Here is a 27931-nt window from a genome sequence, read left to right as displayed (position 1 = left end):
GGCATGCCCCGCAAAGGGCCCTGTTCAGGGCTGGTAAGGTAAAAGAGCTTGTAATATTTGTATTTTAGAATAGGGTAGGGAATTTTTTATTTTGGGGGGCTTTGTTATTTTATTAGGGGGCTTAGAGTAGGTGTAATTAGTTTAAAATTGTTGTAATATTTTTCTTATGTTTGTAAATATTTTATTATTTTCTGTAACTTAGTTCTTTTTTATTTTTTGTACTTTAGATAGTTTATTTAATTGTATTTATTTGTAGCAATTGTGTTTAATTAATTTATTGATAGTGTAGTGTTAGGTTAATTGTAGGTAATTGTAGGTAGTTTATTTAATTATTTTATTGATAGGGTAGTGTTAGGTTTAATTATATCTTAGGTTAGGATTTATTTTACAGGTAAATTTGTTATTATTTTAACTAGGTAACTATTAAATAGTTCTTAACTATTTAATAGCTATTGTACCTGGTTAAAATAATTACAAAGTTGCCTGTAAAATAAATATTAATCCTAAAATAGCTATAATATAATTATAATTTATATTGTAGCTATATTAGGATGTATTTTACAGGTAAGTATTTAGCTTTAAATAGGAATTATTTATTTAATAAGAGTTAATTTATTTCGTTAGATAAAAATTATATTTAACTTAGGGGGGTGTTAGTGTTAGGGTTAGACTTAGCTTTAGGGGTTAATACATTTATTAGAATAGCGGTGAGCTCCGGTCGGCAGATTAGGGGTTAATAATTGAAGGTAGGTGTCGGCGATGTTAGGGAGGGCAGATTAGGGGTTAATACTATTTATGATAGGGTTAGTGAGGCGGATTAGGGGTTAATAACTTTATTATAGTAGCGCTCAGGTCCGCTCGGCAGATTAGGGGTTAATAAGTGTAGGTAGGTGTCGGCGACGTTGAGGGGGGCAGATTAGGGGTTAATAAATATAACATAGGGGTCGGCGATGTTAGGGGTAGCAGATTAGGGGTACATAGGGATAACGTAGGTGGCGGCGATTTGCGGTCGGAAGATTAGGGGTTAATTATTTTAAGTAGCTTGCGGCGACGTTGTGGGGGGCAAGTTAGGGGTTAATAGATATAATACAGGGGTCGGCGGTGTTAGGGGCAGCAGATTAGGGGTACATAAGTATAACGTAGGTGGCGGTCGGCAGATTAGGGGTTAAAAATTTTAATCGAGTGGCGGCGATGTGGGGGGGCCTCGGTTTAGGGGTACATAGGTAGTTTATGGGTGTTAGTGTACTTTAGGGTACAGTAGTTAAGAGCTTTATAAACCGGCGTTAGCCAGAAAGCTCTTAACTCCTGCTATTTTCAGGCGGCTGGAATCTTGTCGTTAGAGCTCTAACGCTCACTGCAGAAACGACTCTAAATACCGGCGTTAGGAAGATCCCATTGAAAAGATAGGCTACGCAAATGGCGTAGGGGGATCTGCGGTATGGAAAAGTCGCGGCTGAAAAGTGAGCGTTAGACCCTTTAATCACTGACTCCAAATACCAGCGGGCGGCCAAAACCAGCGTTAGGAGCCTCTAACGCTGGTTTTGACGGCTACCGCCGAACTCTAAATCTAGGCCTTAATGTCTTAAAGGATAAAGAAGGAAGATACTAAATTATTAGGCTTACTATTCAAAATGAAGAATATTATATATATTTGCGGCCCAAATATTATATATATTTACGGCCCAAACAATCCCAATGAAAGATTTTGGAATTTGTTAGTAAAAAACATGTTTAAATTTTCTAAAGCCAAAATATTATTGCTAGGAGATTTTAATGTTACTCCTAACTCATATTTGGATAGAAGGAAAATGGGGATTGATAGTATTAAAATTCAATATAAAACTTCTCAACTTCATTTTGAAAAAAAGATTTTCAATCTACTCAATGAGTCATTGAACTTGGTTGATATATGGAAGGTTGCTAAATCCTAATAGTCTGGAATATACGTGTTGTTCAAAATCACATAATACTCTCTGAAGGCTGGATTTGTTTCTTATTTCTGAATCACTGGTTTCTAAAGTTGAGAAATGTAATATTCTTGACTTTGCTTTGTCGGACCATGCTCCGGTGATTTTACCACTTACAGAGAAAATAAAGTTCACATTCAATTCCTTTTTCTTTCCTACATACCTACGAGACTCTGTCAAATTCAAAAAATGTCTAAGTACTGCCTGGGTAGAATTTAAGGTGTTTAATAACCATTGTAGAGATAATGCTCAATTATTCTGGGAGACTGCTAAAGTTTATTTAAAAGCAGAAATTAATACTTAAGTGGCAAGTTTAAAAAAGGAGAAGTCAAGGAAGGATAAAGATCTGTCAGATAAAGTGAGGGAGGCATATATATTGTATTTAGAAAATCCTAGTAAGGTTAATACAGATAACTATTTTCTGTATAGGAAAGAAAGAGAGCTATTCCTCATGGGAGAGGCACAGGAACTTTTATATAAAAACGCAGCTAGATTTTCAAAATTTGGTAATAAAGTAGGCAAACTTATGGCCTCAATGTTTAAGAGGCAAACCAGGAGGAAACCAGTGGCAGCTTTGAAAGTAAAAGATATAATCTATACAGAACAAGAGCAAATCTTGCAATTATTTCATAGCTTTTACACTGATCTATATACATCTCAGTGCCCAGACTTAGAAAATATAAAAAAATTATTGGATAATGTTACATTTTCTAAGGTTTCAGATTTGGATTGCGAAGCATTGAATCAACCAATAACCGAAAATTAGGTCCAAAGAACAATTAGCTCTATGGCTAGAGGGAAAACTCCAGGCCCGGATAATTTACCTCTTGAGTTCTACCAAATTATGCGTGTAGAAATTGGTCCTGTTCTGACTGATCTTTATAATGCTTACTTTAGAACAAATCACAAAACATCTGAAAGCTTTAAAAGAGCCAATATTATTTTAATTCCTAATAATAATAAAGACCCCTCAGACATTACCTCATACAGACCTATCTCCCTGCTTGGTCTTGACTATAAAATTTTAATGAAGATCTTGGCCGAAAGGCTGAAACCAATATTACCAAACATTGTTCATCAGGACCAGGCAGGGTTTATTATTGGAAGGGCTTCAGAGGTTAACATAAGAAAAATTCTACACGTAATCTGTCGGTATGGGGGGGACCGCTCTGCTCTGCCCGAGGCCTTCCTGTTATCTTTGGATGCAGAGAAGGCCTTTGACAGGGTGGAGTTGCCCTTCCTACTGCAGGTCTTGGAGAGGTTTGGGTTTGTAGGGCAATTTAAGGACTTCATTACAAATGTTTATTCAGATATCAAAGCTTATATACTGATTAACAATGGTATTTCAGATTCCTTTTTTTTTACAAGAGGAACCCGACAGGGTTGCCCCATGTCTCCCTTATTGTTTGATTTGATAATAGAGCCCTTAGCTATTAGACTGAGAGAATTGCTGACTGGAATTAACATAGGTAAGGTGACATTTAAAACTGTTTTATTTGCGGATGATCTTTTGCTATTTGTAGCCAACCCAAGGAATCAGATTGATGAGATTGTGAACCTTTTGGATCAGTACAGCATAGTTTCAGGTTATAAAACTAACTTTACAAAATCTAAAATTCTTTGGCTAAAAGAAAATCCTGGGGAGTCTCATCCTTACCAATTTTTAGAAACTAAAACACTGGATTATCTGGGGTTAAAAATCTCTGCCAATATAGTAAATTGGTATAGGGATAACATTTCAACAATTTGGGGGGATAGTAGAGATAAGCTGAAAACTTGGGCAACATTCCCAGTTTCCTTAACAGGTAAAGTAGCCCTCTTTAAAATGTTTATTATTCTGAAAATTCTCTACACATTGAGGATGTTTCCTTTTTTGATCAAGAAAATTGATTTATGGCGCTTTAACCAATCACTGAGGTATTTCTTATGGAGTGGGAGGAAAGCAAGAATTAAACTTGCTAAGCTATATCAACCATATTGTAAAGGAGGGATGGCCCTATCAAATCTAGAATGGTATAACCACGCTTCTATCTTGCGTTTACCTCTGGACTGGCTGCTACGGTCTTTTATATATTCAGACGAGTCCTTAGAAAACCAGGTTTGCTCCCTGTTCTCTTTGAATTTTGTTATTTTTGCATCAAATAAAGATTTGGGGGGAAATATTTCTGAGCATCCCTTATATAGGGACATACTATGGGTTTGGAGAAATTTATCTAAACGTCTGGGAATAGTGCAAAATATTTCTAAATGGCTAACAATAAGGGGAAATGGCTACTTCCCGTTGGACAACATGGTGGACATCTTTGAAATATGGTCGCCATCTAAAGCACTGATCGTGAGGGATTTTTATGACCATAAGTCCGATAATTTATATACTTTTGGCAAATTTAAAAAAAAATTCCCAGCAGTACAAAGAAAACATATATTTTATTTCCTACAGATAAAAAGTTATATTTTCAGTTTAATAAGGATTTTCCCCCAAATATGGGTGGACCACCCATTTATTGACTCCATAAAAACAGGGAAGGGGTCATTGTCCTTAATTTATAAGTTTCTTCTGTCTATAGAAGAAAGTTCTGCAATACAGGATCTAATGTCTTATTGGACAAAAATGGTAGATCTAGTGGACTTAGATAAAGTATTGTTGAATAGTCTAAAAAAACTCAGACTTTTTTCCTCATCATATTGTAGAGAAACACAATTTAGAGTGGTGCATAGGAACTACTTAACCCCACGTAGAATTGCTAAATGGAACAAAAAGGTGTCTAATATTTGCCCTAAATGTTTTCAGGATCCAGATTTAGGCCATCTGTTGTGGGATTGCCCTAAGTTGAAGCAGTTCTGGGCAAGGATGGAATATTTTCTTTCTAACATAGTTAAAGGGAAGGTACAATTGTAAAGGGAATCTGTCCTTTTATTGATGGGTCATATTTCTTGGGATAGAAATGTTAATTTTGTACGCACGGTAATAATAAATGTTAGGACACTTATTTTCAAGAATTGGGTTACCCACAAAGTACCCTCTATTGTGGAAGTAAAAAGACTGTTATAAGATTCAATGATTAAGGCAGCTTATGAATCCAAGCTAGATGGGGTAAGAGGGGATTCCTTTTGTAAGATCTGGAAGGACTTTGTGTGCTCTCAGGGTAGGGATGCTATATTCTATATAGAACAAATTGCTAATATAAAATTGAATTGAGGGAGAGGGGATGGGAGAGAATTTTTTTCTCTCTTAATGATTAAGGATAACTAGGGAACTAGAATAGTTTGTTAGAAAGGATAAAAAGGAGATGAAAGGACTAATTACACACTATTGAATTGGAAGGTCATTGATTATGTTTTTTGATAATTGATCTGATATTTTGACTGTATTATTTGGGAACATTTTGTTTGTTTTGTATGTGTTTTCTTTTGTGTTAAATAAAGATTTAAAAAAATATATATTTCTTCTGTTAAGTGTGATCAGTCCACGGGTCATCATTACTTCTGGGATATTAACTGCTCCCCTACAGGAAGTGCAAGAGGATTCACCCAGCAGAGCTGCATATAGCTCCTCCCCTCTACGTCACTCCCAGTCATTCTCTTGCACCCAGCAACTAGATAGGTCGTGTGAGAGGACTATGGTGATTATACTTAGTTTTATATCTTCAATCAAAAGTTTGTTATTTTAAAATAGCACCGGAGTGTGTTATTACCTCTCTGGCAGAGTTTGAGGAAGAATCTACCAGAGTTTTGCTATGATTTTAGCCGGAGTAGTTAAGATCATATTGCTGTTCTCGGCCATCTGAGGAGTGAGGTAAACTTCAGATCAGGGGACAGCGGGCAGATGAATCTGCATAGAGGTATGTAGCAGTTTTTATTTTCTGACAATGGAATTGATGAGAAAATCCTGCCATACCGATATAATGTCATGTATGTATACTTTACACTTCAGTATTCTGGGAGAATGGTACTTCACTAGAATTACACTGTAAGAAGGACATAAAGCTGTTTAATAACTAGAGATTATGTTTAACGTTTTTGCTGGAATGTAAAATCGTTTTCATTTGCTGAGGTACTGAGTGAATAAATGTTTGGGCACCATTTTTCCACTTGGCAGTTGCTTAAATCTGTTTTTTCTGTCAGTTTCTGTTCTCCCTCACTGCTGTGTGTGTGGGGGAGGGGCGCTTTTACTATGCATCAAATATTTCAGTCAGCAACTCATTGTATTCCCTGCATGATCTGGTTCATCTCTACAGAGCTCAGGGGTCTTCAAAACTTATTTTGAGGGAGGTAATTTCTCTCAGCAGAGCTGTGAGAATTATAGTTTGACTGAAATAAAAACTTTTATTCTGTAATTTGTTTCCTGCTTTCAGAAATTGTTATCTTTGCTAATGGGATTAAACCTTTGCTAAAGTTGTGTTGTTTACAAGGATTGAGGCTATAACTGTTTCAATTTATTAATTTTTAACTGTCATAGATCTTCTGTGCTTCTTAAAGGCACAGTACGTTTTAATATTATTCTATTTGAATTGTATTTCCAAGTTGCAAGTTTATTTGCTAGTGTGTTAAACATGTCTGATTCAGAAGATGATACCTGTGTCATTTGTTGCAATGCCAAAGTGGAGCCCAATAGAAATTTATGTACTAACTGTATTGATGCTACTTTAAATAAAAATCAATCTGTACAAATTGAACAAATTTCACCAAACAACGAGGGGAGAGTTATGCCGACTAACTCGCCTCACGTGTCAGTACCTACATCTCCCGCTCAGAGGGAGGTGCGTGATATTGTAGCGCCGAGTACAGCTGGGCGGCCATTACAAATCACATTACAGGATATGGCTACTGTTATGACTGAAGTTTTGGCTAAATTACCAGAACTAAAAGGTAAGCGTGATCACTCTGGGGTGAGAACAGAGTGCGCTGATAATATTAGGGCCATGTCAGACACTGCGTCACAGGTGGCAGAACATGAGGACGGAGAACTTCATTCTGTGGGTGACGGTTCTGATCCAAACAGACTGGATTCAGATATTTCAAATTTTAAATTTAAACTGGAAAACCTCCGTGTATTACTAGGGGAGGTGTTAGCGGCTCTGAATGATTGTAACACAGTTGCAATACCAGAGAAAATGTGTAGGTTGGATAAATATTTTGCGGTACCGACGAGTACTGAGGTTTTTCCTATACCTAAGAGACTTACTGAAATTGTTACTAAGGAGTGGGATAGACCCGGTGTGCCGTTCTCACCCCCTCCGATATTTAGAAAAATGTTTCCAATAGACGCCACCACAAGGGACTTATGGCAAACGGTCCCTAAGGTGGAGGGAGCAGTTTCTACTTTAGCTAAGCGTACCACTATCCCGGTGGAGGATAGCTGTGCTTTTTCAGATCCAATGGATAAAAAGTTAGAGGGTTACCTTAAGAAAATGTTTGTTCAACAAGGTTTTATATTGCAACCCCTTGCATGCATTGCGCCGATCACGGCTGCAGCGGCATTCTGGATTGAGTCTCTGGAAGAGAACATTGGTTCAGCTACTCTGGACGACATTACGGACAGGCTTAGAGTCCTTAAACTAGCTAATTCATTCATTTCGGAGGCCGTAGTACATCTTACTAAACTTACGGCGAAGAATTCAGGATTCGCCATTCAGGCACGCAGGGCGCTGTGGCTAAAATCCTGGTCAGCTGATGTTACTTCTAAGTCTAAATTGCTTAATATACCTTTCAAAGGGCAGACCTTATTCGGGCCCGGGTTGAAAGAGATTATCGCTGACATTACAGGAGGTAAAGGCCATGCCCTGCCTCAGGACAAAGCCAAAGCCAAGACTAGACAGTCTAGTTTTCGTTCCTTTCGTAATTTCAAAGCAGGAGCAGCATCAACTTCCTCTGCACCAAAACAGGAAGGAGCTGTTGCTCGCTACAGACAAGGCTGGAAACCTAACCAGTCCTGGAACAAGGGCAAGCAGACTAGGAAACCTGCTGCTGCCCCCAAAACAGCATGAATTGAGGGCCCCCGATCCGGGATCGGATCTAGTGGGGGGCAGACTTTCTCTCTTCGCCCAGGCTTGGGCAAGAGATGTTCAGGATCCCTGGGCGCTAGAGATAATATCTCAGGGATACCTTCTGGACTTCAAATACTCTCCTCCAAGAGAGAGATTTCATCTGTCAAGATTGTCAACAATCCAGACAAAGAAAGAGGCTTTTCTACGCTGCGTACAAGAGCTCTTGTTAATGGGAGTAATCCATCCAGTTCCACGATCGGAACAGGGACAGGGGTTTTACTCAAATCTGTTTGTGGTTCCCAAAAAAGAGGGAACTTTCAGACCAATCCTGGACTTAAAGATCCTAAACAAATTCCTAAGAGTTCCATCGTTCAAGATGGAGACTATTCGGACAATTTTACCTATGATCCAAGAGGGTCAGTACATGACCACTGTAGATTTAAAAGATGCTTACCTGCACATACCGATTCACAAAGATCATTACCGGTACCTAAGGTTTGCCTTCCTAGACAGGCATTACCAGTTTGTGGCTCTTCCATTCGGATTGGCTACAGCGCCAAGAATCTTCACAAAGGTTCTGGGTGCTCTTCTGGCGGTACTAAGACCGCGGGGAATCTCGGTAGCTCCATACCTAGACGACATTCTGATACAAGCTTCAAGCTTTCAAACTGCCAAATCTCATACAGAGTTAGTGCTGGCATTTCTAAGGTCACATGGATGGAAGGTGAACGAAAAGAAAAGTTCACTCGTTCCACTCACAAGAGTTCCCTTCCTGGGGACTCTTATAGATTCTGTAGAAATGAAGATTTACCTGACAGAGGACAGGCTATCAAGACTTCAAAGTGCTTGCCGCACTCTTCATTCCATTCAACACCCGTCAGTGGCTCAATGTATGGAGGTAATCGGCTTAATGGTAGCGGCAATGGACATAGTACCCTTTGCACGCTTACACCTCAGACCACTGCAACTGTGCATGCTAGGTCAGTGGAATGGGGATTACTCAGACTTATCCCCTTCTCTGAATCTGGATCAAGAGACCAGAAATTCTCTTCTATGGTGGCTTTCTCGGCCACACCTGTCCAGGGGGATGCCATTCAGCAGACCAGACTGGACAATTGTAACAACAGACGCCAGCCTTCTAGGTTGGGGTGCCGTCTGGAATTCCCTGAAGGCTCAGGGACTATGGAGTCAGGAGGAGAGTCTCCTGCCAATAAACATTCTGGAATTGAGAGCAGTTCTCAATGCCCTCCTGGCTTGGCCCCAGTTGACAACTCGGGGGTTCATCAGGTTTCAGTCGGACAACATCACGACTGTAGCTTACATCAACCATCAGGGAGGGACAAGAAGCTCCCTAGCTATGATGGAAGTATCAAAGATAATTCGCTGGGCAGAGTCTCACTCTTGCCACCTGTCAGCAATCCACATCCCGGGAGTGGAGAACTGGGAGGCGGATTTCTTAAGTCGTCAGACTTTTCATCCGGGGGAGTGGGAACTTCATCCGGAGGTCTTTGCCCAAATACTTCGACGTTGGGGCAAACCAGAGATAGATCTCATGGCGTCTCGACAGAACGCCAAGCTTCCTCGTTACGGGTCCAGATCCAGGGATCCAGGAGCAGTCCTGATAGATGCTCTGACAGCACCTTGGGACTTCAGGATGGCTTACGTGTTTCCACCCTTCCCGTTGCTTCCTCGATTGATAGCCAGAATCAAACAAGAGAGAGCATCAGTGATTCTAATAGCACCTGCGTGGCCACGCAGGACTTGGTATGCAGACCTGGTGGACATGTCATCCTGTCCGCCTTGGTCTCTACCTCTGAAACAGGACCTTCTGATACAGGGTCCCTTCAAACATCAAAATCTAACTTCTCTGAAGCTGACTGCTTGGAAATTGAACGCTTAATTTTATCAAGACGTGGGTTTTCTGAGTCAGTTATTAGTACCTTAATACAGACTAGGAAACCTGTTACCAGAAAGATTTACCATAAGATATGGCGTAAATACCTACATTGGTGTGAATCCAAAGGTTACTCTTGGAGTAAGGTTAGGATTCCTAGGATATTGTCTTTTCTACAAGAAGGTTTAGAAAAGGGTTTTTCTGCTAGTTCATTAAAGGGACAGATCTCAGCTCTGTCCATTCTGTTACACAAACGTCTGTCAGAAGTTCCTGACGTCCAGGCTTTTTGTCAGGCTTTGGCCAGGATTAAGCCTGTGTTTAAAACTGTTGCTCCACCATGGAGTTTAAACCTTGTTCTTAATGTTTTACAGGGCGTTCCGTTTGAACCCCTTCATTCCATTGATATAAAGTTGTTATCTTGGAAAGTTCTATTTTTAATGGCTATTTCCTCGGCTCGAAGAGTCTCTGAATTATCAGCCTTACATTGTGATTCTCCTTATTTGATTTTTCATTCGGATAAGGTAGTCCTGCGTACTAAACCTGGGTTCTTACCTAAGGTAGTTACTAACAGGAATATCAATCAAGAGATTGTTGTTCCTTCTTTATGCCCAAATCCTTCTTCAAAGAAGGAACGTCTTCTGCACAACCTGGATGTAGTCCGGGCTCTAAAATTTTACTTGCAGGCAACTAAGGAATTCCGACAAACGTCTTCTCTGTTTGTCATTTACTCTGGGCAGAGGAGAGGTCAAAAAGCTTCCGCTACCTCTCTTTCTTTTTGGCTTCGTAGCATAATTCGTTTAGCTTATGAGACTGCTGGACAGCAGCCCCCTGAAAGAATTACAGCTCATTCTACTAGAGCTGTGGCTTCCACTTGGGCCTTCAAGAATGAGGCCTCTGTTGAACAGATTTGCAAGGCTGCAACTTGGTCTTCGCTTCATACTTTTTCCAAATTTTACAAGTTTGACACCTTTGCTTCATCGGAGGCTATTTTTGGGAGAAAGGTTCTTCAGGCAGTGGTTCCTTCTGTATAAAGAGTCTGCCTATCCCTCCCGTCATCCGTGTACTTTTGCTTTGGTATTGGTATCCCAGAAGTAATGATGACCTGTGGACTGATCACACTTAACAGAAGAAAACATAATTTATGCTTACCTGATAAATTCCTTTCTTCTGTAGTGTGATCAGTCCACGGCCCGCCCTGTTTTTAAGGCAGGTAAATATTTTTTAATTTATACTCCAGTCACCACTTCACCCTTGGCTTTTCCTTTCTCGTTGGTCCTTGGTCGAATGACTGGGAGTGACGTAGAGGGGAGGAGCTATATGCAGCTCTGCTGGGTGAATCCTCTTGCACTTCCTGTAGGGAGCAGTTAATATCCCAGAAGTAATGATGACCCGTGGACTGATCACACTACAGAAGAAAGGAATTTATCAGGTAAGCATAAATTATGTTATTTAATTGCACAGCACTTCACAGAAGACTCCTATAAAGATATTTTCAATCTCATATTCAAATGGAAATAATACTATGAAGAAATATTTTAGTTGTTAATTGTGATAAAACAAGATGGTTACCCTTTTGTAGTTGCACAAAGGAGAAGAAAGATGAGATAATCAACATATCCTATATGAATGCTTGTTTGAAAGTGGGGAGAGGTGTAAGAATGAGAAATGTCCCCTTGAAATTGGCTGAGGAGGTAAGATAGGGCAGAATTACCAGGAGTTTGCTCAGCGATCAATTTGTTCTTCTGCATGATTTATGGTTGTCAGCTGCCACATTACAATAAAGCAGAGTGAGATAAACTTCTGTGTGACAATAGAGTGATACAAATGAGACCATACATCACCACCCGGTCAACAGAGGACTTTGGAGGGACTAGACAATATAGGTGTTGCTGCCTCAAAGGTCAGTATGTAATGGTATTTTGTGTTGTATGTGTCTGCAATAGTGTCAGTAATTAGACTACGGCCATATCCGTCTCTCAGCACCACTAAACAGAAAACAGTTCCACAATTCTCATTAGGTAATTAAGCAGGTGTATTTGTAGCACTTATTTACATTAAGCAGTATATACTGTGAAACCTTGACTTGTAGACTGAATCAATTGGTGTGATAGCTATAGGAAGTTAAATACGGACAACTATTATGTTCTACACAAATCTGCTTTTTAATAGCTCAGCTTGCATAATTAATATATTGTTCTAGTTCTCCCTTGGTGCTAATGGGTTAAGGGTTACTCCATAGATTGCTGCCGGAGGAAAGTTGTTTATTTAACTAATTTCTAACAGCCGGGGCTTGATTTCTTTAAGCTCTTTATCCTACTTTTAAATTGTTTAATAAATATAAATTGTTTAATAAATATTTTGTTCATTATTGGTTTGTCTTTTTTGGAGCCAAGAAACAGGACCTAGTCAACATAAAGCACATACATAATATGCTGTTTATAATAATTTCATTAATCTGCCTAGAGTCTGCCCTGTAAATATATGCTACACATACAAAATCTGCTGTTTAATAAATCACACGCTCAAATTTGTTACAACATGTAATTATAGTATTAGTAACTCCCACAAAAGGGACGCTGGGTCATGTGACTATTACTGCTGACTCACTCAGAAGAGCTCTGCTGGTACTGAGCTGTTCTTGAACTATGTGTTTAACCCCTTTTGTGTGTAGGGCTTAAATACAGAGTTGCAGGGTCGCTAGTTTTAAAATGACTTATTCTAACAAATTAGTGCATGTAATTGTTTCACAATAATTGTCTTTTTAGCAAAATATATTTGAAGAAGAACCCATCCTTAATAACATATGCCCTGCCTAGAAGTTACTTAGGGATAGGCTGAAAGACCAAAGCTGAAGAGAAGAAACAAAGCTGAAGAAAACTAAGGAGTTCTAAATTATGTAAAATGCAATTTCTTTCAACAGGTGGTGAGAGTCCACAATCCTTTACTCTTCCCTACCACTAGGAGAAGGCAAAGATTCACAAACCCCAAGAGCTCTATAAAACCCCTCCCACCTCACAGGTACCCCAGTCTTGTCTTTGCCTCTGCTGGAGGAAGGTGAAGAATCAAGATGTGCATATGATTCATCAGTGGGAGGGGTTTTTCAGTCTATGTTTAGGGATGGATATACATGGGGTATGGTTAGTTGCTCCTTTTTTCACCTAATCAGAAAATTTGTCACAGACCTTCTATAAATGGTCACAGGGGCTTGTCTTTTAACTCCTTCTATGGATCTTCAATATACTCCTATTCGATAACCTCTGCTAATATGTTTCAGTACTAGTTTAGTTCAACAGAGGGCTTCGTGGGACAAGACAGCATAGCTGTTGCTGCCTCAAAGGTCAGTATGTAATGGTATTTTGTGTTGTATGTGTCTGTGTAACCCACACCTGCAATAGTGTCAGTAATTAGACTACGCCATATCCATCTCTCAGCACCACTAAACAGAAAACAGTTCCACACCGGATTGTTTTTCCTACAAAGAAGGAAGTTTCTCCGGTCTTGCAGTCAGGTAGGCACCTCAGTAGAGCTGCTGAGGTGTAGGGGTGTCATTTGCTTTTAGTTCAAGGGAGTATGTTTTTTACATTCAAAGTAAAAAAAGTTACACGTTTAAATTTAAAGAGACATTTTTTCACTTTATTTATTTATTTTTTTTACAAATTTGAGGTTTTTATTTGATAATTATCTAATTGTGAACCAGTATGGACCAAGGGGCCTTGCAAGATGTTACTTGCTCCTTGTGTTTTGATGCCAATGTGGAACCACCAATCCCTTTCTGTCAGTGACGTGCAGTGATGTCAGAGGCTGGTGAGGCAGTGGCTAGGATACGCCTTCATTCTTTAGATATCCTTTGTTGAAGAAATAGCAATGCACATGGGTGAGCCAATCACATGTGGTATCTATGTGCAGCCACCAATCAGCAGCTACTGAGCATATTTAGATATGATTTTCAACAAAGGATATCAAAAGAATGAAAAAAATAGATATTAGATGTAAATTGGAAAGTTATTTAAATTTGCATATGGGATTGATATGGGTTTCATGTCCCTTTAAATGGTGTCTTGGAAAACTGGTCAACTTAGTAAACATCTGATTTTAGTCTAAAAGGATTGTAACAGAAACTCTTGCCAGATAACACAAGGCTTGCTCTGATTATGAGATCTAGAAATCCATGCCCATTAAAATATGTTTAATGCTTATAGATTCTTTCATTATGCAGTAAATATAAAAATGTCTTGATCCAGTGGCGGCTGGTGAAATTTAAAGATGGTGGGGCGCTTTGCCTCACCCCTTTAAATAAAGCCACACCATCAGGTGGCACTATCAATTCATTAATTAAATAAATAAAAGGTAGACAGAAACACAGAAAAGCATTCGGGGGGAGAGGGAGAGACAGACGGGGGAGAGAGACACAGAGGGTTAGAGAGAGAGAGAAAGAGAGACAATCACACACAGAGGGGTTAGAGAGAGAGAGAAAGAGAGAGAGACACAATCACACACAGAGGGTTAGAGAGAGAGAAAGAGAGAGAGAGAGACACAATCACACACAGAGGGTTAGAGAGAGAAAGAGAGAGACACACACAATCACACACAGAGGGTTAGAGAGAGAGAAATAAAGAGAGAGAGAGAGACAATCACACACAGAGGGTTAGAGAGAGAGAAAGAGAGAGAGACACAATGATTCAATCACATACAGAGGGTTAGAGAAAGAGAGACACAATCACACACAGAGGGTTAGAGAGAGAGAGAGAAAGAAAGAGACACAATCACACACAGAGGGTTAGAGAGACCGCGAGAGACACAATCACACACAGAGGGTTAGAGAGAGAGCGAGAGACACAATCACACACAGAGGGTTAGAGAGAGAGAGAGAAAGAGAGAGACACAATCACACACAGAGGGTTAGAGAGAGACACAATCACACACAGAGGGTTAGAGAGAGAGAAAGAGAGAGAGACACAATCACACACAGAGGGTTAGAGAGAGAGAGAAAGAAAGAGAGAGAGAGAGACACAATCACACACAGAGGGTTAGAGAGAAAGAGAGAGAGAGAGAGACACAATCACACACAGAGGGTTAGAGAGAGCGCGAGAGACACAATCACACACAGAGGGTTAGAGAGAGAGCGAGAGACACAATCACACACAGAGGGTTAGAGAGAGAGAGAGAAAGAGAGAGACACAATCACACACAGAGGGTTAGAGAGAGAGAAAGAGAGAGAGAGAGAGACAATCACACACAGAGGGTTAGAGAGAGAGAAAGAGAGAGAGAGACACAATCACACACAGAGGGTTAGAGAGAGAGAAAGAGAGAGAGAGACACAATAACACACAGAGGGTTAGAGAGAGAAAGAAAGAGAGAGAGAGAGAGACACAATCACACACAGGGTTAGAGAGAAAGAGAGAGAGAGAGATAGAGAGAGACAATCACACACAGAGGGTTAGAGAGAGAGAGAAAGAGAGACACAATCACACACAGAGGGTTAGAGAGAGACACAATCACACACAGAGGGTTAGAGAGAGACACAATCACACACAGAGGGTTAGAGAGAAAGAGAGAGAGAGAGACACAAACACACACAGAGGGTTAGAGAGAGACACAATCACACACAGAGGGTTAGAGATAGAGAGAGAGAGAGACACAATCACACACAGAGGGTTAGAGAGATACACAATCACACACAGAGGGTTAGAGAGAGACACAATCACACACAGAGGGTGAGAGAGAGAGAGAGAGACACACAATCACACACAGAGGGTTAGAGAGACACATAAGGGATGAGAGATTCTGAGGGGGAGGAAGAGAGACAGAGAGAGAAAGAGACCATGGGGGAGAACAACACATAAGGAGAGAGATGGATAGAGAGAGACACACACACACACATACAAGGGGGGGGGGGGAGAGGGACCACTGCATTTTTAAGTAATAAAACAGCAAAGCTACAGAGACTAAGTGAGACTATAACTAAATGAGACCATACATTAGTGTGCAGTACAGAGGCAAGCTGCTAAGTTAGTGGGTGTAAAGTTTGAGTAAACAAAATACAAAAACGATCCTTTGCTGTAAAAGAGTAAAAAAACACTAAACCACATTCATTAAATTATCATTTTCACTAACAGAATCTTTCAGTAAAATCTTACTTTAATAAGATGTGGCTGAAACACTGCTCTCTGTGCCTCTCTCTTCCTGCTCTGTAAGGATTCAGGAAGTGACAGTGGCACATTCCACTGCACTTAGAGGGGAAGAACAGAACTATCTTTTTCACTTTAGCAAAGCTAGCAGGTTCACAGGACAGCAACAAAATAAATTAAAGTTGTTTTTTTCCGTTTTTGTTTTATTTTATATCATTTAACATCCAGCCCCAACTTTAAGTTCCATTTACTAATGCCTCTCACTGGATTGGTTCAGCCCAAATAGGACTGCCTCAAATAAGCAGTTAATGGGCCATGCAATGATCTTAACCACTTTCATCCAGTAGATGGCACAGCATGTTGTGTAATGGTGGGCAGACCTGCTTGTGCCTCTTCATTGCACAACATATAGCTGTGAAAAAAAAAAATGCTGGGGAAAAAAAAATACAATTTTTTTTTTTTTTAAAGTCAATAAAAAAATATATATTTTTGCCCAAATGAGAGGTGAAGCACTGCCTCACCTGCCTCTAGTGACTGCACATCACTGCTTTCTGTTCCTCATGTATTGAGAGGACTTTAAATTATAGGGAAAAGATTTTTTTCTGAGCCAACCTCTTCTAAAGCGGATGTTGTCCAGGAGTCTTCTGTTGAGGTTCAATATATGCCACAGCTTTCTTCTCAAACGTCCCAAATTTTACCGCCCTCACATGCAGTGCCCTGCGTTTCCTCTCAAACTCCCGCTGGAGACATCACTTCTCTTATGTCTTCTACAATTTAAGATGCGTTGTCTGCTTTTCAAATGTTGCAGGGAAAGCGTAAGAGGAAAATCAGACATTCAGTTAGCGAGGTTTCTGACGCAGTTATTGCTATTTCAGAGGTCCCCTCCCAGAAGCCTGAAGAGGAAGATACTGTAGTAGCATCTGAAGGTGAAATTTCAGATTCGGACAGTGTAATTCCTCTGGCTGATACTGAAGTGGTATCTTTCAGGTTTAAGCTAGAACACCTCCGTCTGTTACTTAAGGAGGTTTTAGCTACATTGGACGACAGCGACTCCATGGTAGTTGTTGTTCATAAAAAGTCCAGTAAGCTGAACAAATATTTCGAGGTTCCTTCCTCGACAGACATGTTTCCAGTCCCAGACCGAGCTTCTGAGATCATTGCTAAAGAGTGGGAGAGACCAGGTATACCTTTTTCTCCATCTCCTATATTTAAAAAGATGTTTCCCATAGCCGACTCTGTTAAGGAGGCTTGGCAAACAGTTCCCAAGGTGGAAGGAGCAGCAAAGATGTTGGGTTTCTCTATTCTAGCTCACAGAGCCTTATGGTTAAAACCTTGGTCTGCGGATGTATCCTCTAAGTCTAAGCTTCTAGCTATTCCTTACAAGGGGAAGACCTTGTTTGGACCTGGCTTCATGGAAATTATCTCTGATATCATGGGAGGTAAAGGTCATCTTCTCCCTCAGGATTAGAGAAACAAACAAAAAGGACGACAGAGTAATTTTCGTTCCTTTCAAAATATCAAGGGAAATTCTTCCTCTAACGCTTCCAAGCAGGAACAGTCTAAATTAACCTGCATGAAGACCCAATCTGTCTTGGAATAAGGGAAAACAATAAAAAAAGCCTGCTATTGAATCAAAGACAGCATGAAGGGCATGCCCCCGATCCGGGACCAGATCTTGTAGGGGGCAGACTTTCCTTCTTCGCTCAGACTTGGGTTCCAGATGTTCAGGATCCCTGGGCAATAGAAATAGTGTCCCAGTGATACAAATTAGAGTTCAAACGTTTTCCTCCCAGAGACAGGTTTCTACTTTCAAGATTATCTGCAGACCAGGCAAAAAGAGAGGCGTTCTTACACTGCATAGGAGACCTCTCCTTCCTGGGAGTGATCATTCCCATTCCAATACAAGAACAGGGTCAGGGTTTTTATTCCAATCTGTTCGTGGTTCCCAAAAAAGAGGGAACCTTCAGATCAATTTTAGATCTCGAGTCTAAACAAATTTCTCAGGGTACCGTCCTTCAAGATGGAAACTATTCGCTCCATTCTTCCCTTGATCCAAGAGGGTCAATTTATGACAACAGTGGATTTAAAGGACGCGTACCTTCATGTTCCTATTCACAGGGATCATCACAAGTTTCTAAGGTTTGCCTTTCTGGACAAACACTTCCAGTTCGTGGCTCTTCCTTTCGGTCTTGCCACAGCTCCCAGAATTTTGATAAAGGTTCTGGGATCACTGTTGGCGGTGCTTCGGTCACGGGGCATTGCAGTGGCACCCTATCTGGATGACATCCTATTTCAGGCACCATCGTTTCAACAAGCAAGATTCCACACGGACATGTGTTTTCCTTCCTGCGATCTCACGGGTGGAAGGTAAATTTGGAAAAGAGTTCTTTAGTCCAAAATACAAGGGTAACTTTCTTGGGAACCATAATAGATTCCCTATCTATGAAGATTTTTCTGATAGAAGGTAATCGGGCTGATGTTGGCGGCAATGGACATCATCCCGTTTGCTCTGTTCCACCTCAGACCTCTCCAGTTAAGCATGCTCAAGCAATGGAACGGAGATTATGTGGATTTGTCTCCTCGAATACTACTGGAGCAGGAGACAAGGGATTCTCTTCAATGGTGGTTGTCTCTGGATCATCTCTTCCAGGGAACCTGCTTTCGCAGACCATCTTGGGTGATTGTGACAACAGACGCCAGCCTTCTAGGGTCGGGAGCAGTCTGGGGCTCCCTAAAGGCTCAGGGAGTTTGGACTCAGTCAGAGTCTGTTCTTCCTATAAACATTCTAGAACTGAGAGCGATCTTCAATGCTCTTCTGGCCTGGCCCCAGTTAGCCTTGGTCCGGTTTATCAGGTTCCAGTCGGACAACATAACTTTAGTGGCTTACATCAATCATCAGGGAGGAACGAGGAGTTCCTTAGTGATGACCGAGGTAGCCAAAATAATTCAGTGGGCAGAAGCCCACTCCTGCTGTCTGTCGGCGATCCACATCCCAGGGGTGGACAACTGGGAGGCGGACTTCCTGAGCAGGCAGACATTTCATCCAGGGGAGTGGGAACTCCATCCGGAAGTGTTCTCCAGCCTGATTCTCAAGTGGGGTCAACCGGAATTAGATCTCATGGCATTCCGACAGAATGCCAAGCTCCCGAGATACGGGTCGAGGTCCAGGGACCCCCAGGCGGAGCTGATAGATGCTCTGGCGGTCCCTTAGACCTTCAGTTTAGCATACCTATTTCCTCCGTTTGCTCTTCTTCCTCGGGTCATTGCTCGAATCAAGCAGGAGAGGGCATCGGTGATCTTCATAGCACCGGTTTGGCCTTGCAGGATTTGGTATGCAGATCTGGTGGACATGTCATCTCTGCCACCTTGGAGACTTCCGTTGAGGAAGGACCTTCTAATACAGGGGCCCTTCCTTCACCCAAATATAGTTTCTCTGAAGCTGACTGCTTGGAGATTGAAAGCTTAATTATACCCAAGCGGGTTTTTCTGACTCGTCATAGAGACCATGATTCAGGCTCTTAAACCTGTAACTAGAAAGATTTACCATAGGATATGGCGTAAATGTCTCTACTGGTGTGAATCCAAGGGCTTCTCATGGAGCAGAGTTAGGATTCCGAGAAGTTTGTCTTTTCTCCAAGAGGGTTTGGAGAAAGGATTATCGACAAGATCCCTAAAGGGTCAAATCTGTGCCTTATCTATTTTGTTACACAAACGTCTGGCAGATGTTCCAGATGTACAATCATTTTGTCAGGCCTTGGTCAGGATCAGGCCTGTGTTCAAACCAGTTACTCCTCCATGGAGTCTGAATTTAGTTCTTAAAGTTCTTCAAGGGGCTCTGTTTGAGCCTATGCATTCCTTAGATATTAAATTGTTATCTTGTAAAGTTTTATTTCTTGTTGCTATTTCTTCTGCTCACAGAGTGTCAGAGCTCTCGGCATTGCAGTATGGGTCCCCTTACCTTATTTTTCATTCTGACAAGGTAGTTTTACATACTAAATTAGGATTTCTTCCTAAACTAGTTTTTGATCGGAACATTAATCAGGAGATTGTTGTTCCTTCTTTCTGTGCTAATCCTACTTCTCAGAAGGAACGGCTTCTGTGCAATTTGGACGTGGTTCATGCTTTAAAGTTTTACCTGCAGGCGACTAAGGATTTTCGTCAGTCTTCTGCATTGTTTGTAGTTTTTTCAGGACAACGTAAGGGACTGAAAGATACGGCTACTTCTCTTTCTTTTTGGCTGAAGAGTATCATACGTTTTGCATATGGTGACTGCTGGACAGCAGCCTCCAGAGAGAGTTACGGCTCATTACACAAAGGCTGTTGCTTCCTCATGGGCATTCAAAAATGAAGCTTCTGTGGAACAGATTTGCAAGGCTGCAACTTGGTCCTCTCTTCACACTTTTTAAAAATTCTACAAATTTGACACTTTTGTCTCGGCTGAGGCCGCTTTTGGGAGAAAGGTTCTTCATGCAGTGGTGCCTTCCGTTTAGGTTCCCATGTCTTGTCCCTCCCGTATCATCTGTGTACTCTAGCTTGGGTATTGATTCCCATTAGTAATTAAGATGATCAGTGGACTCATTGTATCATTAAAAAGAAAAGAAAATGTATGCTTACCTGATAAATTTATTTATTTTTTTATACAATGAGTCCACGGCCCGCCCTGTTTTTGTGAGACAGGTTGTTGGTTTTTATAAACTTCAGACACCTCTGCACCTTGTTACTTCCTTTCTCTCCTTTACTTTGGTCGAATGACTGGGTTGGGAGTGAGGGAAGGTGATATTTAACAGCTTTGCTGTGGTGCTCTTTGCTGCCTCCTGCTGACTAGGAGGTGAATATCCCATTAGTAATTAAGATGATCCATGGAGTCTGGACTCATTGTGTCAAAAAAGAAATAAATTTATCAGGTAAGCATAAATTTTCTTTTTTTAATAGCTCAGCTTGCATAATTAATATATTGTTCTAGTTTTCCCTTGGTGCTAATGGGTTAAGGGTTACTCCATAGATTGCTGCTGGAGGAAAGTTGTTTATTTTATCTAATTTCTAACAGTGGGGGCTTGATTTCTTTAAGCTCTTTATCCTACTTTTAATTTGTTAAATAAATATTTTGTTCAATCTTGGTTTGTCTTTTTTGGAGCCAAGAAACAGGGCCTAGTCATCAGCACATACATACAGTTATAATATAATATAATTTCATTAATCTGCCTAGAGTCTGTCCTGTAAATATATACACGTAAACAAAGTGAAAGGGAACAGTGGATAAGCCCTATTAATGTACGTCTAAAGGTCTAGTATACAATTAAGCAAATGGTCCGTTAGACCACCAAGACAAGTGGCTCCGTAAAGCTATAATTCCCACTTATTGGTCAAAAGTCCTGTATACAGTCACGTTGTTGCCACATGCAAACCACTGGAAAACAAAGCAAAAATGCTGGAAAGTAGGTTACCGTGCTCAGGTGAGACTCAACAGTCAGTGTGATCCCTCGCCAAACGCTATGCGTTGTTCGTTAGGCTTCTGAACCCTGTGCGGACGGACCATAACGATCATCAGCCAATCCTGGGTTGCAGCAACAGTGATGATCCAATGACGTTCCAATGACTGTAGTTGTTACTTGTAGTCATGGTACTCAATTAAATAATTGGGAACAGCGTAACTAATTAACAGCAACCAATATGGTTGCTTTTTAGTATTTTTAAATGAGACAGGTGATCCTAGCACTATTGGCTATGACTACGGCGTAAGCCAGATAGTGCTATGCTCACCCATTTGGATCTTGGTTTCCTTCCATGTATTTTAACGCATATTAATAAATCTTTTGGATTTTATTCAAACTGTCCGACTCCTCTTCTTTGATTTTCTGTAAATATATGCTACACATACAAAATATGCTGTTTAATAAATCACCCGCTCAAATTTGTTACAACATGTAATTATAGCATTAGTAACTCCCACAAAAGGACAGCTGGGTCATGTGACTATTACTGCTGACTCACTCAGAAGAGCTCTGATGGTACAGAGCGGTTCTTGAACTACCCCCTTGGTAGTGTGTAGGACTTAAATACAGAGTTGCAGGGTCGCTAGTTTTAAAATTACATACTCTAACAAATTAGTGCATGTCATTTTTTCACAATAATTGTCTTTTAAGCAAAATATATTTGAAGAAGAACCCATCCTTAATAACATATGCCCTGCCTAGAAGTTGTTTAGGGATAGGCTGAAAAACTCTGAAGAGAAGAACCAAAGCTGAAGAAAACTAAGGAGTTCTAAATGATGTAAAAATGCAATTTCTTTCATACAGGTGGTGAGAGTCCACAATCCATTACTCCTGGGAATTACTCTTCCCTATTACTAGGAAAAGGCAAAGATTCAAAAACCCCAAGAGCTCATAAAACCCCTCCCACCTCACAGGTACCTCAGTCTTGTCTTTTCCTCTGCTGGAGGAAGGTGAAGAATCAAGATGTGCATATGATTCATCAGTGGGAGGGGTTTTTCAGTCTATGTTTATGGATGTACATGGGGTATGGTTAGTGGCTCCTTTTTTCACCTCATCTGAAAATTTGTCACAGACCTTCCATAAATGGTCGCAGGGGCTTGTCTTTTAACTCCTATGGATCTTCAATATACTCCTATTCGATAACCTCTGCTAATATGTTTCAGTACTAGTTTGGCTTTCTACTGGTTTACTGGTAGATGAGTATCTGTTGGTAAGTATCATTTTTATCTATATGACGTTCTATAAACTTATGTGGGCATCTATAGTTATATGTTTATTTATAAATACAGCCTTGGGACAGAATCTATATATGATTCCCTTTTGTTATATTTTTTTGCGTGTATCTTTTTGGCACGCTTAGTTTGAATTTTTCACTGTGCATCGGCCTTCGGGTCTTCTGCATTGGGATAGCATGTCTGAGTTTTTTTTGCGTACTCTGGAGTGTTAGTTTCTTTCCTGTGCTTCAATTTTCAGGTTAATGCACATAAGGTTAGCGCACGTATTCCCTCTGGTACTCACACCTCTGGTTTGGCATGATAACTCTATTATAACAGTTGCGCTTTTGCATGCATCCACCTTATTCAACTGAGTGTTATCCGGGTTTGGATTAGGATTTTCCTTGTCCCTTGCATTATTTTCAGTTTGGCCTAGATCGCTTTGAGTTTGTAAGTTTTATATAGCTTCTTTAGGAGGAGGTAAATTTTCCTTTCCTTGAGAATTTTTTTTAAGGGGATATAATTTATGCTTTTGTAGTTTAATACTCTATTGGAGCTTTCTGATTCTGTCCCTAAATCTACCTTAGAAGTTGAGTTGCATGAACACCTTCCTACCAATATTAAGTGTGTTTATTGTAAAAAAGGATGTTTTTTCTTTCTCCTTTAGCTTATTTATGTGACTCATGTTTAATTATGTTAATGCATTCAGACCAACCTAATGCTGCTTCTAGAGGTATTACTGCTCCTTCTGTTTGTTCTTTACAGGGGAGCTCTAGAAATTTTGCTCCGGGTGTGAAATATCTCATCAAATCTGCAGTTTCTGAAGTGTTAGCAGCTCTCCTGCCTTCAAGTAAGCATAAAAGGCTAGTTCGCAAATTACCTTATACTAGAGCTATATTTCCATAGGCCAGAAAACTGTTGTTTCTTCAAAGGGGGAAGTTTTCTCTAGTGTTGAACCTGATTCATCCTCTTTTTTTATTTAAAGTTGAACATATCCGTACTTACACTTTAGGTGTTAAAGAAGATAAGCCTTCTAATCGTGTAGATTCAGTTTTTAGAACTGTTGCTAAAACCCTTGAGGTTTTTCCTATTCCAGATGCTGTCTCTGAGATAGTTCCTAGGGAATGGTCTAAGTCAGTTAATTCCTTTAATCCTTCTGCTAGACAGCACTTCTATAAAGGACCCTTTAGATAGGAAGCTGGAATCCTTTTTCAGAAGGCCTTTCTTCAAGCAGGGTATTTGTTTAGGCCTGCTATCTCTATTGCTGGTGTAGCTGCTGCTTCTTCATACTGGTTAACTAGTCTTTCAGAACAGTGTTCTAAAGATTCTTCCAGTGAAGATCTTTTGGGTTTATTTAAGAGTGCTAATTTCTTTATTTGTGACTAGTCCTAAAGCCCGTGTACATGGGCCATTTTTTGCAGCACAGTGGTTCCACCCCTTGCTCTCTCCCCTCTCTCTCTTGCTCTCACCCCTCTCTCTCTTGCTCTCTCCCCCCTCTCTTGCTCTCTCTCCCCCCCCCCTTTCTTTTGCTCTCTCTCTCCCCCTTTCTTTTGCTCTCTCTTTCTCCCCCTTTCTTTTGTTCTCTATCTCTCCCCCTTTTCTTTTGCTCTCTCTCCCCCCCTTTCTTTTGCTCTCTCTCTCTCCTCCCCTTTCTTTTTCTCTCTCTCTCTCCCCTTTATTTTGCTCTCACTCTCTCCCCTTTCTTTTGCTCTCTCTCTCTCTCTCCCCCCTTTCTTTTGCTCTCTCTTTCTCCTTTCTTTTGCTGTCTCCCTCCCCTATATTTTGCTATCTCCCTCCCCTCGGTTTTGCTCTCCCTCCCCCTCTCTTTTGCTGTCTCCCTCCCCCTCTCTTTTGCCGTCTCCCTCCCCCCTCTCTTTTGCCGTCTACCTCCCCCCTCTCTTTTGCCGTCTCTCTCCCCCCCTCTCTTTTGCCGTCTCCCTCCCCCCCCTCTCTTTTGCCTTCTCCCTCCCCCCCTCTCTTTAGCTCTCCCCCCTCTTTTGCTCTCCCCTCTTTTGAGCTATCTCTCCCCCCTCCCCCTCCTCTTTTGAGCTATCTCTCCCCCTCCCCTTTTGAGTCATCTCTCCTCCTCCTCTTTTGAGCTATCTCTCCCCCCTCCTCTTTTGAGCTATCTCTCCCCCACTCCCCCTCCTCTTTTGAGCTATCTCTCCCCCCTCCTCTTCTGAGCTATCTCTCCCCCTCTCCCCCTCCTCTTTTGAGCTATCTCTCCCCCCTCCTCTTCTGAGCTATCTCTCCCCTCCTCTTTTGAGCTATCTCTCCCCCATCCTCTTTTGAGCTCCCCCCCCTCTCCCCTACTCTTTTGAGCTCTCCCTCCCCCCTCCTCTTTTGAGCTCTCTCTCCCCCTCCTCTTTTGAGCTATCTCTCCCCCTCCTCTTTTGAGCTCTCTCCCCCTCCCCTCCTCTTTTGAGCTATCCCTCCCCCTTTGAGCTATCTCTCCCCCCTCCTCTTTTGAGCTATCTCTCCCCCCTCCCCCTTTGAGCTATCTCTCCCCCTCCCCTCCTCTTTTGAGCTATCTCTCCCCCTCCCCCCTTGAGCTATCTCTCCCCCCTCCCCGCCTCCTCTTTTGAGCTATCTATCCCCCCTCCCCTCCTCTTTTGAGCTATCTCTCCCCCCTCCCCCTTTGAGCTATCTCTCCCCCCTCCCCCCTCCTCTTTTGAGCTATCTCTCCCCCTTCCTCTTTTGAGCTATCTCTCCCCCCTCCTCTTTTGAGCTATATCTCCCCCTCCTCTTTTGAGCTATCTCTCCCTCCTCCCCCTCCTCTTTTGAGCTATCTCTCCCCCTCCCCCCTCCTCTTTTGAGCTATCTCTCCCCCCTCCTCTTTTGAGCTATCTCTCCCCCCTCCCCCCTCCTCTTTTGAGCTATCTCTCCCCCTCCCCCCCTCCTCTTTTGAGCTATCTCTCCCCCTCCCCCCCTCTTCTTTTGAGCTATCTCTCCCCCCTCCTCCCCTCCTCTTTTGAGCTATCTCTCCCCCTTCCCCCTCCTCTTTTGAGCTATCTCTCCACCTTTCCCCTCCTCTTTTGAGCTATCTCTCGCCCCTTCCCCCTCCTCTTTTGAGCTATCTCTCCCCCCTCCTCTTTTTTTAGCTATCTCTCCTGTACACACGGCCGCGCGTGGCCCGGCCCCTGACAATCCTGCCCCCGCCCCTGACACGCCTGGCCCCACCCCCGACACGCCCACATCATCCCCGGCAAACCCTGTTCTCGGTGGACACAGTTAATGCAGAGAGATGCTTCTAACTGATCCTCATGCACCACTGTAAGGGTCCAGGTCTGGTGCCAGCTGTCAATATAACTCACATGCTGCTGCCTAAACTACGAAGCCACATGTGAATGTAAGCTGATCCTGTGCGCCAGTAGTGAGGATCAGCTTAGTAGCATAGTTAGTGGTGTGTGAGGATCAGCTTACATTCACATGTGGCTCCATAGTTTAGGCAGCAGCACGTGAGTTATATTGACAGCTGGCACCAGACCTGGACCCTTACAGTGGTGCATGAGTAGTTTGTGGTGCGTGAGGATCAGTTAGAAGCATCTCTCTGCATCAACTGTGTCCACCGCGAGAACAGGGTTGGCCACGTGCCACTGTAAGGGTCCAGGTCTGGTGCCAGCTGTCAATCTAAGGCCAGGTGTGTTTGTCCTACTGCGCATGACAGCTTCGGACAAACACACTTGGCCTTTTATAATATAGGATGCTGTATTTGATATTATTAAAATTAATGTCAAAAGCTTCTCCTTGGCAGCCCTTTCTAGAAGAGCTTTATGATTTAAGTCCTGGTCTGCTGGTATGGTGTCTAAATCAAGACTTTTGTCTCTTTCAGGGAAATAAATGGTTTGGTTCTTATTTGTATTCTATCATGATCTCAATGACCGACTCAGAAAAACCATGCTTAGACAGAATTAAGCGTTTAATCTTCAAAGCAGTCAGCTTCAAAGAAACGGGATTTGGATGAAGAAATGGACCCTGAATCAGGAGGTCCTTCCTGAGAGGTAGTCTCCAAGGTGGGAGAGATGACATCTCCACTAGGTCTGCAAACCAGATCCTGCGAGGCCACACAGGGGCTATTAGTATCATCAACATCCTCTCCTGTTTGATACGAGCAATGACTCGTGGAAGGAGAGCAAATGGAGGAAACAGGTAACCTGAAAACCCAAGGAACCGCCAGAGCATCTATCAGAACTGCCTGTGGATCTCTTGAACCGTACCTTGGAAGCTTGGCGTTCTGACAGGACGCCATCAGATCTAACTCCGGCACCCCCCATTTGAGGACTAAGCTGGAAAACACCTCCGGATGGAGTTCCCACTCCCCTGGATGAAAAGTCTGTCTGCTCAGAAAATCCGCTTCCCAGTTCTCCTGGAATGTAGATGGCAGATAGACAGCAATTGTGGGTCTCTGCCCACTGAAGAATCCGAGTAACCTCCTTCATGGCTAAGGAACTCAGAGTTCCTCCCTGTTGATTGATGCAAGCCACATAGGTTATGTTGTCTGACTGGAACCTGATAAACTGGGCTGAGGACTACTGAAACCAAGCCAACAGAGCATTGTAAATCACCCTCAACTCCAAAATGTTGATGGGAAGAGCAGACTCCTCCCGAGTCCAAAGGCCCTGAGCTTTTAACGAGTTCCAGACTGCTCCCCAGCCCAGCAGGAAGGCGTCCGTGGTCACGATCACCCAGGAATGTTTCCAAAAGCATGTGCCATGAGATGGATGTTCCTGAGAAATCCACAACGGGAGAGAATCCCTTGACGACTGATCTAACTCTATTCTCTGAGATAGATCCGCATGGTAACCATTCCATTGTCTGAGCATGCACAACTGGAGAGCTCTCAAATGGAATCAAGCAAAAGGAATGATGTCCATGGAAGCCACCATCAGACCGATTACCTCCATACATTGAGCCACTGAAGGATGAGCAGTAGCCTGAAGAGAGAGGCAAGAGGAAATGATTTTGTTTTTCTCTTGAATTCCAATTTTTAACCCTGGGATACTATGTCCACAGTCCAGGGATCTGGAACATCTCGTATCCAGGCTTGAGAGAACTGAGAAAGTCTGTTCCCCACCTGATCCGATCCCGGATCGGGGGCAAACCCTTCATGCTGATTTGGAATCAGTTGCGGGTTTCTTTGATTGTTTCCCCTTGTTCCAAGACTGATTGGGTTTCCAAGAAGACTTGGATTGTTTCTGTTTGAAGAAGAAGGGTAAGGCTTTCCTCTGAAGTTACGAAAGGAACGAAAA

The sequence above is a fragment of the Bombina bombina genome, chromosome 6 (assembly GCF_027579735.1).
Source record: "Bombina bombina isolate aBomBom1 chromosome 6, aBomBom1.pri, whole genome shotgun sequence".
Classification (NCBI taxonomy): Eukaryota; Metazoa; Chordata; class Amphibia; order Anura; family Bombinatoridae; genus Bombina; species Bombina bombina.
This window is presented reverse-complemented; position numbering follows the sequence as displayed.